Source organism: Hylobates moloch, unplaced genomic scaffold (genome assembly GCF_009828535.3).
Source record: "Hylobates moloch isolate HMO894 unplaced genomic scaffold, HMol_V3 SCAFFOLD_13, whole genome shotgun sequence".
NCBI lineage: Eukaryota > Metazoa > Chordata > Mammalia > Primates > Hylobatidae > Hylobates > Hylobates moloch.
Window position 1 is genome coordinate 42,763,589 of NW_026652288.1, and position 14,456 is coordinate 42,778,044.

The 14,456-nt window shown below is 35.8% G+C and overlaps 1 protein-coding gene across 1 annotated transcript in view; it reads left to right on the plus strand.

Annotated features, from left to right (window-relative positions):
• The window catches only part of TAFA2 (TAFA chemokine like family member 2), a 578,950-nt gene that overhangs the window by 5,095 nt on the left and 559,399 nt on the right, over positions 1-14,456 (plus strand). The window lies entirely within an intron of this gene.

A 14,456-nucleotide genomic window follows, 5' to 3' on the forward strand; every position in this document is an offset into this window, starting at 1 on the left:
TATAGACCACACAGTAGATTTAGGTCAAATTAGAAGATACCAACAATGAAGTAAAAAACGAGTCTAGTGATTTCATAAAAATATTTACCATTGATTTTTGTTTCTAGCCAGTATGCTTCTATCTAGGTCGTCTTGAACTATGTGAGTTCAAGAATTATTAGTGGCCCAAAGCTTCTGTGTAATACATTGGACATGATTTCTACAGCATGAGAAATTCATGAAATGTGCTGGATATAATAGTATACCTCTACAAATAATTTAATTTACTCATGGGAATTTATTAAGGATATAGTGGAAATAGTATGCATTTTAGAGTCAAAAAGACCTATATTTGTATGCCCTACTCTGATACTAGTTCTGTGATACTGGAAACGTTAGTTTTCTCATCTGTAAAATAGGGATACTAGACTTCTTTTATAGGATTCATTTAAAGGTGAATAAAATAATGAATGTGAAACTCATATTAGAGCTTAACATATAGTGGCAATGATTTATAAAATATTTGCCTCCCTTAGACCAGAGCAGCTACTAAATCTGATTTTAGTAATAAGATAAACAAATTAATAAGATCACAAAGTTGTTATGCAATAACATAAACAGCTGTGTTAAAATTAGTAGTGACCCATATTAAAGAAACACAATTACAAAGAGGTTAAGAAGGATAATATTTAAAGTCTAGCTTTACTCAGTCTTTTGTGTGAAGGTATTCTTAGGGATAAAGCAGTGTACTTGGAAGCTGATTTGGAAGCTGTTGGAAGAATATGGTGCAAAAAATATTTTTAAATGCTTATGAATGTTCTGTAACCACAAACATAGATACATAACAGATCAAAGACATGTTTTAGACTGCCATGTGGACTTAAATCATGGAAGGCAGAAGAGTGGCTCCCCAAAGAGGACTATATCGTAATAACAGAACCTGTGAATATATTACTTTAAATGGCAAAAGGGACTTTACAGATGTGGTTAAGATTAGGGACCTTGAAATGGGGGGATTTTCCTGAATAATTCAGTTGGGTCCAATCTAATCATATGAATCCTTAAAAGTAGGAGACACTTTCCTGGTTATGGCCAGAGAGTGGTGTGACTATGGAAGAATGGCTTTGAAGATGGAATAAAGGGGCCATGAGCCAAGGAATGTGGCAGGCTTCTCGAATTTAGAAGGAATAAGGAAATGAATTATCTGTTAAAGCCTCCAGAAAGGATCAGAGCCTTGCTAAAACCTTGATTTTTAGCACAGTAAGATTTGTGTCAGACTTCTACAGAAATGTAAGACACAATACTTCTGTTGTCTCAGTCACTAAGTTTATGGTAATTTGTTATAGCAGTGATAAGTGGTAGAACAGCCTACTTTAAGGAAGAAGAAATGTTAGAAAATTTAGGACTAGAAAGTCTGATGAGAAAGTATGTGGATGGACCTATGGGACTGGGCACAAAGTGTAAAGATTTTGCATTACAAGTGAACACCAGCCATAAAGCATATATCACAAAAGAGGTACTGAATAAACAGAAGGACTCCAATGGTTGGCATCAACAAGCTTCTATCCTCAAAGCTGGAACAATGGGCACAAGAAGGGAAGTCATCATGACTGTGGATGGCCCCACAGCATGGGCTCTCACTTACCAATAGTGATTTGGCTATTGCTGCTGCCAAACTTCCAACCTGTCAGGAACAGAGACCAATATTGAGCCCTTGATATAGAATCATCCACGGAGGAGAATCAAATGACAAGTTCATTACATGGATCCTTTCTATTATGTAAGGGGCAATGAATGATTCATCTTGATTAGAATTGACACATATTTCAGGTATGGATTTTCCTTTCCTGCCAATAGTGCTTCAGCTGCTTCCACCATACTTATGGAGTGTTTGGTCTCATGACACAGGATCTTCCATAATATCACATCAAACAAAGGGATTCATTTTATTGCAAAAGAGATGTGGTAGTGAGCACATGACCATGCGATTCACTGATTCTTTCACATATCACCTCACCCAGAACTGTAAACAATTGCTGGCCGGATAGAGCAACGGAATGGCCTGTCGAAGAATCAGCTTAAGCACCACCTTAGAGACAATAATACCCTATGCAGTATACCCTCTGAATCAATGGCCAGCATATGTTACTGTGTTCCCAACAAATAGAATTTATGGATATGGGAATCAAATGTAGAAGTGGAGGTGGTCCTGTTTACCATCATTGTCAGTGACCCAATTGGGGATTTTGTGTTACTCATCTCCGTAGCTCTGAGATTTGTAGGTTTAGAGGTATTGGTTCCCAAAAGGTGAACATTTACACCAGGAGACACAGCAAGAGGCCCATTGAACTTTAAACTATGCCTGTTACTGGGGCACTTCTGCCTTCTAGTGCCAAAGGATCAGGCAATGAGAGTGGTCACCATCCTGGCAGGTTTATCATTCTAAATACTGGGAGGAGGTCAGGCTGCTGTTACACAGTGATGGCAAAAAGGAATGTATTTGGCATCTCTTGGTATGCTCTTGCACAACTTTGACAGTAAATTGACTAGTAAAGTATTGATGACCTGAGAAAGGTATGGTGACTCTCAAGGATGAGTGACTGGGTCATCCCACCAGGTAAGCCAACAAGACCAGCAGAGGAGCTAGTCAAGGTGAGGAAACTCTAGAATGGTAGATCAGGAAGCATATATTGAGTATCACTTTTGGTCTTTGCAATGGAATCTGTGTATCTTGCTAACTTTCTTCCCAAGTTCTGGAGCTGCTTCAAAAACTTTTGCAAAAATATAGGTCTGAGTGGAACATGGGGTGAATTGAATTGGGTGATGTACTGTGCCATTAACATCATCCTTCATGACTAAAGAATTTATTCCTCTAGCTGCTGGGATTTCTACTGAAATCAGTCTTCTTTGGGAATCACTCTCAATAGAAAAGAGGCACCCTGTGTAGTTCATGCTTTCTTCAGGGGGCAGCCAATATGCAATGACTAATTGATGTAGGGTTTTAAAGACTTGGCTTCATTTCCTCTATTGGGAACAACTCTGAGGAGCAATCTAGCTTCAGTGGGTTGGTTAAGTTCTTTTTATAAATTAATTACAGCCCACTTTCTTTTTCTGCTCAATCTTGCTTGCTTCCTTTCTTCCACGAGTGTTGATCCTGAGAGTACTTCTTTACAGGCTATTTTCCATCTCAGAGTCTGCTTTCAGGGCACTCGGGCCTGCACCACACCCTTGTTTTGGCCTTTACCCTGGCAGTGGCCAAAATTTACTTTTTCTTTGAGCTAGGGATATGTTGAGAAACAGTTTCATTTTTAAGCCTACAACTTTCAGTATTTCTAAACTCTCTATTTCCTCTCAATTCTGTTTGTAACCCAGGCAGTTCGTTTTGAGCTTACCACTTTCTTATGCTTTTTCAAAGGCACCTGGCAGCAGCCTGCTCTTCAATATTCTTCTTTGAAATCACCTCATCCAAATTCACAAGTTTACTAGATCTGCATGTTCTGTATTCCATATTATTGCAAGTGACAATTTTACCAAATGTTTTGCCACTACATAATACTGCTTGTTATTATTCCAGCCACCTGTAACAATTATATGACAACCTGCTGCCCATTCCCAAAGCCAGTGCCACATATTTTAGGTTTTAGTTATGGCAGCACTGTACTTTATACATCAAATTCTGAATCAGCCCAATTTTTCTGCCTTTCAAAACACTCAAAGTCTAGTGCCATACAACAATATACGCATATTTCCTACTCATGCATTTTCGGGTTAGCTGGAGATTGGCTGGTCTTGGCGAGACTCAGCTGGTCTCTGCGGATTAGGTCAGGTCCTGGTCTGTTCCACATATCTCTCATCCTCTTTAAACCAGAAGCTAGCTGAGTCATGTTTTTGTTGCAAAAAGAGATCAAGAGACAAGCCTAACTATGCAAGACCTCAATTAATATCAGGGAAGTACATTCCTCCTGTAGGAGAGGGGAAGGGAGTAATCATCTGCTGAAAATTTCTCTAATATACTACTTTGCCAGAAAGATAAAGTATGAAAATATGGAAGAACAATTAAGACACATAGAGAATGGCCAAAACCCAGCATATGTTTAATAGGAGTTCCAGAATAAAAAATAAACAGGCAATATTCAAAGACATAATACCTATTTTTTTCAGAATGGAAAAAAACCTCTAGTTTTTAGATTCAGGAATTACAATGAATTTAATAAGAACAAAACTCACACACATACACACCCACACACATCTATATGTACAGAAATTATAATGAGTTTGAGAAGAACAACAAAAATAAAACAAGTCATACATATACATGCATAACTATAAATACCTTGACCCATTCTCATGAACATAAAAATATGAACTCAGAGAAAAATCTTAAATATAAAAAGAAAAGATAGTTCCTTATTTTAAAAATGCCACTTAGATAGAAGCATTGGATAGAAAACTTCTCATCAGTTATAGTATATGCCAGAAATATATGCCAGAATATTATCTTCAAAGTGCCAAGGGGAAAATTACTGTTAACTTAAAATTCTGTATTCAGTTAAAGTATTCAAGATGAAGGGAAATAAAGAGTTATTTTTAAAGAGACTGAATTTACAACATATTGATGCTTGCTAAAAGAAGTCCTTCTGCCTTCCACCATGAGTGCCTCTCACCAGATGCAGATGCCCCATCTTGAACTTTTACAGACATCAGAATCGTTAGACAAATAAACCCTTTTTCATTATAAATTAACCAGACTCAGGTATTCCTTTAGAGTAACACTAAATGGACTAAGACATTACTTAATTTTAGGCCCCCCAAAAAAGTGAAACCACCCATGCTAGACTGCCAATACTGTAACCGAAACCCGCTGTGAGGCACAGGTGGAGAGGGCAAAAATTCTCCTCAGGGCTCTTTGTCTGAATCTCCTGTTTAGAGACAGAGATGGAAACTCTTGCTCTTAAAGAAAAAAGACAGTTTGAAAAAGAAGCCCACATAAAACGTAGACCTCACACTTTTGCACCCAGCGAAATATCTGGAGTTGGAAGAATGCAGTGGGTTTTTGCTGGTACTGAGCACTGAGTCTGAGAGGGAACAATGGGTATTTGGAAGGTTGCTCTGAATCTTGCTGACTACACCAGAAATTTTGACCTAAGGGAGGAATCTCAGGCAAAGAGGAAGAAACTGAGGCACATTTAGCATATGCAGTGATCACATGGTGAGAGAGGAAAGGTGAGAGAGCGTGGGGAGAGGTGCCAGGCTCTTTTTAATAATCAACTGTCATGGGAACTAATAGAGTAAGAATTTACTCATTACCACAAGGATGGCATCAAGCTATTCTTGAAGGACACAGATTAAGTAGAGAGTTAATTTAAGCCAAAGGTGAGGACTGCAGCCTGGAAATCATAGATTCAAGTTGCCCTCAATATATGCTCTGATTAACAGCAGTTACAAGTGGTCTTTTTTCCTTTTTTTTTTTTTTTTTTTTAAGGAAAAAAAGAGAAGGCAGCAGTTCCTAAGTTGTTTACCAAGAATTTAAAAAATAATGATCTATCAATTGGCTGTACATTGTTCTTTCTATCACAAATTCCAGGAACATGAAGATGCTGGGTGAGGGTCACATTGTGCAATGTGTAGTAACATTTTAGGTAATTTATCAGCTAGTCTGAAACTACAGGGAAGGAATGAAAAAAACAAAAATTTTTAAACAATTACCCTGGGACGTGGGTGCGGGGGATGCTACTGAAGTATCATGCTCACTGCTCTCTGGGCCTGATAATTTTGCATCTCTCACATTCTTCAGACTGCTCTGAGCCATTTTCTCAAACGATGATTGCTAGATGCTGAGGGAAGGGAGCAATGGGTAGTTGTTGTTTAATGGGTACAGAGTGTCAGTTTTGCAAGATGAGTTTGGGAGACTGGGTGCACAACGATGTTAATGTACTTAACACTACTAAATCACACACTTAAAAATGTTTAAGTTAGTAAATTTTATTATATATATTTTGCCGCAATTAAAAATAAAAAAGAATTTGAAGGGAAATAATTTTAACAAATAAAATAAATGGAGTGGAAGGAGATACGGAGAGCTGGTAATCAACAGGCATTAAGTCCAGCAAGATGAATAAGCTCTAGAGATCTGCTTAATGACATGGTACCTACAGTCAACAATAATTTATTGTTCAGTTAAAAATGTGTTGAGATCTCATGTTAAGTGTTCTTGCCACAATACAGTAAAATAATAAGTTTTACACATTTTTAAAAAGGTTATACACCTCATAAAAGTGATGGAGAAGGAGAAAGCCAAATGCTGCCCAGGCCATTGTGTACAGGGAGCTTACCTAAATGTGCCCACAGTGAAAAATTCTGTCCCTTAACACATGCGTCGTATGTATAGACAAGCTCCTTGGGTTTTCCTACTTTGCTGTGCTTACAACTCATGTGTCATGTTCAAAGACATTCTGCCCCTTAATACATGCGTAGTAAGGGAAATAAATCAATATGGAGTGGCTCAGACTAAGGGCCCACCCCTGCACTGGGACAATGGGGTGGACCCCACCTGGAATCCACACCTGATAAAGTTGGGCGAAGCCTGGCCTCTTCAGCTCATGTGTGGTAACTTGGTATTCAATCTGTGAGGTGGAAGCCTGTTGAAAGGACCCCCTTTTTTCTGAGAGCTTTCTTTTAATAAATTATGCTCTCCTCACCTTTCAATGTGTCCATGTACCTAATTTTTCCTGGTTGTGACACAAGAACCAGATTTTAGCTGAACTAAAGAGCAAAAAATCCTGCATCAAAAGGAGGGCCAAGACTCAAAAAAAGAAATAGTCTTTCTAATTTTTCATTGATTTTAATTCAGTGACTATTTCTCTGAACAATACAGTTGCAACTTATTTGAATAAAAACACTCGAAGGGAATACTAAAACATACAATGAATGCATCATTTGCCTGATTATAGGTCTTTGGGAATCTGCAAGGTAACCTTTATTCCTGCAAGGTATAGATTTTAGCTTTTCTTTTAAAAATCTAATTGTTTATGGGTCTTCTATTTGGCCTGGTAAAAGGAAAAAATATATCACTGTGAAGTCACGTTCTACATAAGGGTTATGTTCCAAAGCTATCTAGAAAATTGTTGTGTAGTCAAAGGTACTGTTGAAAATTCCTTACTTTGCCCTTAAAGTAAAAAAATGTGGTTTTGTACTTTGAGCATGACACATGAGTTGTAATGCACAGTAAAGCAGGAAAACTCAAGGAGCTTGTCTACAAGAAAGAACAAGGCAAATGCTGATGCCTGCACTTTCAGAATGTTTTGTCATCATAGTTTTTGAGAGAAGTTGAATGCGAGTAAGTGTAATTAGAGTGCTCTCACTGGCCTGTAGGGTTTACTCAATTCTGTTTTGACATTACACCTCTATAACTTTAATATTACACAATAATAAATGATTTTGTTGTGAAAAAAATGGTGGCGAGGAAATTAGTTCCAACTTACATAAGATAGAAGTATCAATTAACTTTAGATCTTAAGACAAGCATGTTAAAAATGTAAGGGTCACTGATTAAAAAAAGAGTTAAAAACTTTCAAAAGAGTAGAAGGGGGAAATAATATAGTAAATTAAGCAATCCAATATAAGATAGACAAGGAAACAATAACAGCAGCATGCAGGAAAAAGAAGCAATGGAAGGCATAGCATATAGAAAACATATCATATATAAGATTGTAGAAATAAGGCCAAATATATTCACATTAAATGTAAATAGATTAACTTGACTTGTTAAAAATCAGAGGTTCTTATACCTAATTAAAAAAAAAAAACAGCCTTAAGCTGTTTATAAGAGGCACCTTAAAGACAGAAATGTTGAAAGTAAAAGGATAGAAAATAACATGCCAGGCAAATGGAATGCTAATGAAAGAAAGCTGATTTTGCTGGCATATAAAAATTTAGAGTTGTCTTTACATGTACTATCAATCAAATATCAATAGTACAGACTTCGAGGGAAAAAAACTTATTAGAAAAAAAGTCACTAATGGTAAAAAAACAGCTTACTAGGAAAATGTACCATTCTCAATCTTTGTTTCTAAATAAATGACCTCAAAACACATAAAGCAGAAAGACAAAGAATTACAAGTAGAAAGTGACAAACTGTTTTAAAAACTCATAAAGCAAAAATTAGTAAAGATACAGAAGATTAGGACAACATAATTAACAAGCTTGATCTAATGATAATATATTGATTCTTCAGCCCAATTAAAGAATATAGGTTATTTCAAACAATGATGAAATATTTACAAAAATTGAGTAGTACAATCATAAAGCAAATTTCAACAAATCTAAAACAATCCATGTGGTAAATACCACCTTGAAAACTAAACCAAATGGTTCATGGTAAAATAAATCATAGTTAGAGATTACATAGCATATAGAAAGGAATAACAATAAAAGTGGGCTGGGCGTGGTGGCTCACGCCTGTAATACCAGCACTTTGGGAGGCTGAGGCGGGCGGATCACGAGGTCGGGAGATCGAGACCATCCTGGCTAACACGGTGAAACCCCGTCTCTACTAAAAATACAAAAAATCAGCCGGGAGTTGTGGCGGGCGCCTGTAGTCCCAGCTACTCAGGAGGCTAAGGCAGGAGAATGGCGTGATGGCGTGAACCCGGGAGGCGGAGCTTGCAGTGAGCCGAGATTGCACCACTGCACTCCAGCCTGGGTGACAGAGCGAGACTCCGTCTCAAAAAAAAAAAAAAAAAAAAAAAAGAAAGGAATAACAATAAAAGTAATTTGGTGCTAAAACAATACCAAGAGTGATATTTAAGGTCTTAGATATATATATATATAAGAAAAGAAGAAAACTAATGAGCTAAAATTTTATCTTAAGGTGTTGAAAAAAGTACAACAGAATAAGCTACAAAAATTAATAAACTAGAAAACAGAAACTAAAATAAGAATTAAAAAACCCCAAATCTGATCTTTTGAAAAGGCATATATATATATATTGCTTTATATATAAATATGTATATATGTAGCTATATGTATTATAAATAAAATATATAAATATATAAAATTACATTTTTATAAAAATATTTTAATGTATATTTTACAAAATGTACATTTTATATATTTATGTATAATATATATTTATATGTATTACATAGAAAAATGTGTATATATATATTTCAACAAAACTGGTCAAGAAAACTGTCATACTAAACAATATTAATAATATAAAAATAGAGCATAATTGTGAGATAGGAGGAAAATTGTCTCTATTTATTGACAATATGTCAATGTCCATGTGGAAATTCAAGATAATCTGCAGACATGTAAAAGTACTTGGCAAGCTTGCTGAACATAAGATCGCACAAATATCAATTATCTATTAAGTAAAATATTGTGGTATTAGTAAGGGATGGACAAAGGGAAGAAATTGAGAGCTTGCAATCAGATAAATGCGTATAGAGGAAATTGAAATATAACAGAGGTTCCATTACAAAGCAATGGAGAAATGTTGCACTATTCATTATGTGGTGCTGAGACACTAGATATCCACGGAAAAAATAAAATGTGATTTTGATTTCATATTAAACACAAATTACATTCCAGTTGTAAAAACAACTTAAAATTTTTAGAAAAAAATATATGTATACACTCTGAGTAGGGAAAGCTTTCTTTTATAAGATATAAAATATCAGCCTTAAAGTAAAAGAGTGACAAATTTGCCTATACTGAAATGAAAAACTTCTGTACAATGTAAGATATCATTAAAGATAAACCACAGAGTGGCAGAAGATATTTGAAGTGAGTATTACTGACAAAAAATGGAATCACTACAAATTATAAGAAAATAAACAAAGAGAAATAGGCAAAAGATAGATAAATTTACCAAAAAGGAGACCTGAATGACAGTAAACATACCAAAACTAGTAAATGTGAAAAGGCAAAATAAAAGTGCAATGAGATACCATTTCACCTCCATCAGTTTGGCAAATTTTTAAAAAGTTTGACATTATCTAGTGTTTATGAGGATGTGAAACAATAAGAATTTTAATGCTCTGCCGATAGGAGTATAAATAGAAAAAAAACTACTTTGGGGGACAATTTGGTATTTAGTAAAGTTGTAGATGTTCCGACCTCATGCCTCAGCAATTTTACATCTTGGAATCTACCCTAGTGAAACTTCTTCAGGTATCCAGAAGGAAACATACCCAAGTATACTGATTAGAGCATTATTTATTCTGGCAAAATGGAAGTAAATCAAATAGTAAACGATTGTGGATGGTTTAATAAACTGTTGCATATTTGGTCAATAAATTGTCACATCTTAAAAATTATTTCATAAAGAGTGCATGATAACATGGGAAAAGCCTTGATGCAGTGTTATTAAAATAGAAAAGATTAAAAAATGCATGTGTGTATATATAGCTATAATATATATGTGGCATGATTTATATATCTATCTTTCTTCTTCCCTAAACCCCAAATAAAACATTATGCATAGAAAAAAAAAGACACAAGAAACATCCCCAAATAACAATGATTGAGTTCAGATGATAGACTATGGATGATTTTTTTTTTCTTTTTAGTTTTCTTTGTTTTTCTTAATTTTCTTAATGAGCATATAATACATTCCTGATAGAAAAAAAAAAAAAGAGGCCAGGTATGGTGGCTCATACTTGTAATCCCAACACTTTGGGAAGCCAAGGCAGGACGATTGCTTAAACCCAGTAGTTACAGACAAGCCTGGGCAACATAGTGAGACTCTGTTTCTACAAAAGACAAAACAAATTAGCCCTGTGTGGTGGCACACGCCCCAGGAGCTAGAGTAATCCCAGTTACCTGAGAGGCTAAGGCAGGATTGCTTGAGCTGGACAGGTCAGGGCTGCAGTGAGCCATGATGCTACCACTGCCCTTCAGTCTGGGTGATAGAGCAAGACCCTGTCTCAAAAAAGAATGTTAAGCAGCTTGGAAGAGGAATAAAAAGCAGATGTTGTAATGGTTCAGTGACATTTTCATGTCTTAACTTTGTTTGATGTTAACTGTAAATTCACTGGGCAGGGTCATTTTATAAAACGATTAGAATGCTGCCAATGTGCAGCGAATGTTAAATAATGGCTGTGGTGATTAGAGAATATTGCTACTGAGCTATCATCTCAGCTTTCTGGATTTACACCATATAGTTAGTTTTTGCTGGTTCAAGTGCCTGGCATTTTAGCACACAATGAAACAGAAAATCAATCCATAAGTGGTAGCCTTTACAAATAATCATGAGTATATATTGTTGCTTTGTGTAATCAACTGCGTAATGTTTTTAAAAAATTACCGCATTTACTTGATAAACTGAAATGGCTATAGGGCTTCATTCCAGCCTAGTAGATACATAACATGCATTTATAAATATGTAATTAGGCAGCTCTTAAAGCCAAATTTGTTAGGGCTACATTGCAGGTTCAGCATCATAAGTATTAAAGCATTTTCCTGCCATGCTTCTTTTATCAGTAAGGTTACTAAGTGGAGCAGCTTGACATTCAAACACGGTCTCAATATGAAAATATGTAATGAGAAACTGGCTTCCAGCTGGTCTTTCTTATTCAAAGCATGAAAATCTTTTATAACTACAGGTATTTTCATTTTCTTAATATATTAAACAACTTAGTATTTTAAAAATCTAAATAACTGGCTTAAAATCTTAATAATTTAGGCTATAGTTTTCAAAACAATTTGGTAAAACACACATTGTTATCCAATTTTCAGGTCAATGGCTCATTTCAAGGGATGTTTAAATGAATCTGGGTTTGAAAAAAGGTGCTTTTGTTAACAAAATGTTTTTGATGAGAGTTTTAAAAGTTGGTTAGTTCCTATACTCATAGATTATGTTTACAAGGGTATGTATACTTCCATCTATGTTGATTTTACTCCAAAGGACTGTATTTTCTCAAACTAAGAAGCTTGGCTTTTTAATCCTTATAGACTATGCCCAGCCGAAGCTGCTACTTTTCAACTATTAAAAACTTAATCAGATATTTATCTCCATTAAAAAATAATATGTGCATACTGCCATCTCTAGATTATCAGTCGCGGACATCTGTTGTTTTCCTGGTTGGGGACATAAAAACTTTAGCTTATCTACATCTTCTCATTCCTTTCTGTCACTCTTCTATGTAATTGTACCTTAATTTCTGATTAGAGAGGATCACATGAGGCCAAGAGTTGAAGACCATCCTGGGTAACACAGTGAGACCTCCTCATCTCAAAACAACCCAGTGTGGTGGTCCAGCATGGGTGACAGAGGCCCATCTCTAAAATTAATAAATAAATCTCTATTCTGTGTCTGCATCTTATGGCCAAGCAAATATCTATCACTGCTGAGCCAAGTGTTAAACTATACTTTTATCTTCTATCTTGTTCATTTTTCCTTTTTTCTTTTTTTAAGTTGATAATTGCTTGATTTTTAATTTTTATTTATTAGTTTTTTGAATTTGGCTACAATTTTCTCATACTTCCAAAATATTCATAAAATATGTTTCAATGTAATTTTCATTAGTCCTAAACTTTAAGATAATTTATTAGTTCCATTTTCATTTTTGGAAACATCAACACTGGACACATCTGACCTTCTGCTAGTCTGAATTAATTGCATTCTCTGCTTTGATGTTTGCTATTGTCTTGGTAATTTCCTTTGTCATCATTCTTAGAATTCTCTTTATTTTCCTTTTTTCTTCTCTCTGAAGCTAAAGAGAGGAAAGAGGGGAAGGCTTTCACTGCTCAGTATGAACTCTTTTAACCATCTTCATCTATGCCTGGTGACCTTCAAATTGTTAAAAATTATCCTTTTTTACCTCACTTAAAGCATGTAGCACAGGGACTTGTGTAAGTGGGTATTCAATAAATATTTGTTGCATGGAATTTTGATGAGGTGCTTGTTTTTAATGAAGAAAACTGAGATTAGAAGTCTATAGGATGTGATAATAAGGTCATATTCAGTGGCAGATCAGGATTAATGATTCTTTCTTTCACATATGAATGTAGAGTTTAAAATATTAAAAGTCTGGCTAGCTATAACATTTCCAAATATAGCTAACATACATATCTTCAAGGGTTTATTCAAGCCTACAATCTGTAAGTCCCTATGTCAGAAAACAACTCTGCAATGAAAGCCACCTTAGATCTCCATGCCTGATAATTAGGAAGCCAATTAAGTATTATTTGCTGGCTAAAATATTACACAACAATGGAAACAAGAAATTATAGTGCAACGAATAAATGCAATAGTACTTATAAATTCAGACTGCCTGAGTCAGCCATCATTTGCCTGGTAAGTCCACTCAGGTTGAGGTCAAGCTAAAAACTTCTTGAATCTGAGAATTACGTTTGCCTCTCCTGGAGAAATGCTTGGCTGCTATAATGGTCATGCTTTTCTTTGATTAGCAGCCGAGAAAAATTAGTTTTATGGCATCAGAAGAAAAATAGGGATAGTTACAGTCCAAATAACAATTGCTAGTATTTCCTATCTTTGCTGCTTGCTTAACTACCCTTGATTCTGGGTCTCCAACTCTCCTCATGTGCTGCAAAGGGAGTGTCTGAGCCTAGAAATGAGTTAGTTCTACTGTTGTGTGTTTGGTGCTGGTTGGTACCAAAACCGAAATCAGACATACTTCCTCAAGGAGTTTATGTAACATGTTGCAGAGGTAGACAGAATAAGCCTTTAAAACAGTGGTCCCCAACCTTTTTTGGCACCAGAGACTGGTTTCCTGGAGGACAATTTTTCCACAGACTTGGGTGGGAGAATAGTTTTGGGATGAAACTATTTCACTTCAAATCATCAGGCATTAGATCCTCATAAGGGGCATGCAGCTTAGATCCCTCCCATGCACAGTTCACGATATGGTTCGTGCTACTATGAGAATCTAATGCCGCCGCTAATCTGACAGAAGGTGGACCTCAGTTTCTCTCACTTGCCCATTGCTCACTTCCTGCTGTGCAGTCTGGTTCCTAACAGACCATGGACTGCTACTGGTCCGTGGCCTGGGGGTTGGGAACCCCTGCTTTATCGGATATATTCTATAATGGATGCTATTTTTCTGGTCAACCATTGTAGATGCCAAAATTTGAATAAAATAATTGAATGGAGTCTATTCATTCAACTACTTGTCATGATTCCCAAGGGCTTTATCTTGGGACTTAGTGATAATATTAATAAAAATAATACTAGCAAACTAATACATTATAATTTAAAAGCATATGTGAGCATTACAATTATAAACCATAGAATAAACTACATTAAGTTTACTGTACAGTAAATGAATTATTGTTAGTTTTTTTTTTTTTCCTTGAGATGGAGTCTTGCTCTGTCGCCCAGGCTAGAGTGCCATAGCACGATCTTGGCTCACTGCAATCTCTGCCTCCTGGGTTTAAGCGATTCTCCTGCCTCAGCCTCTGGAGTAGCTGGGATTACAGGTGCACACCATCATGCCCAGCTAATTTTTGTA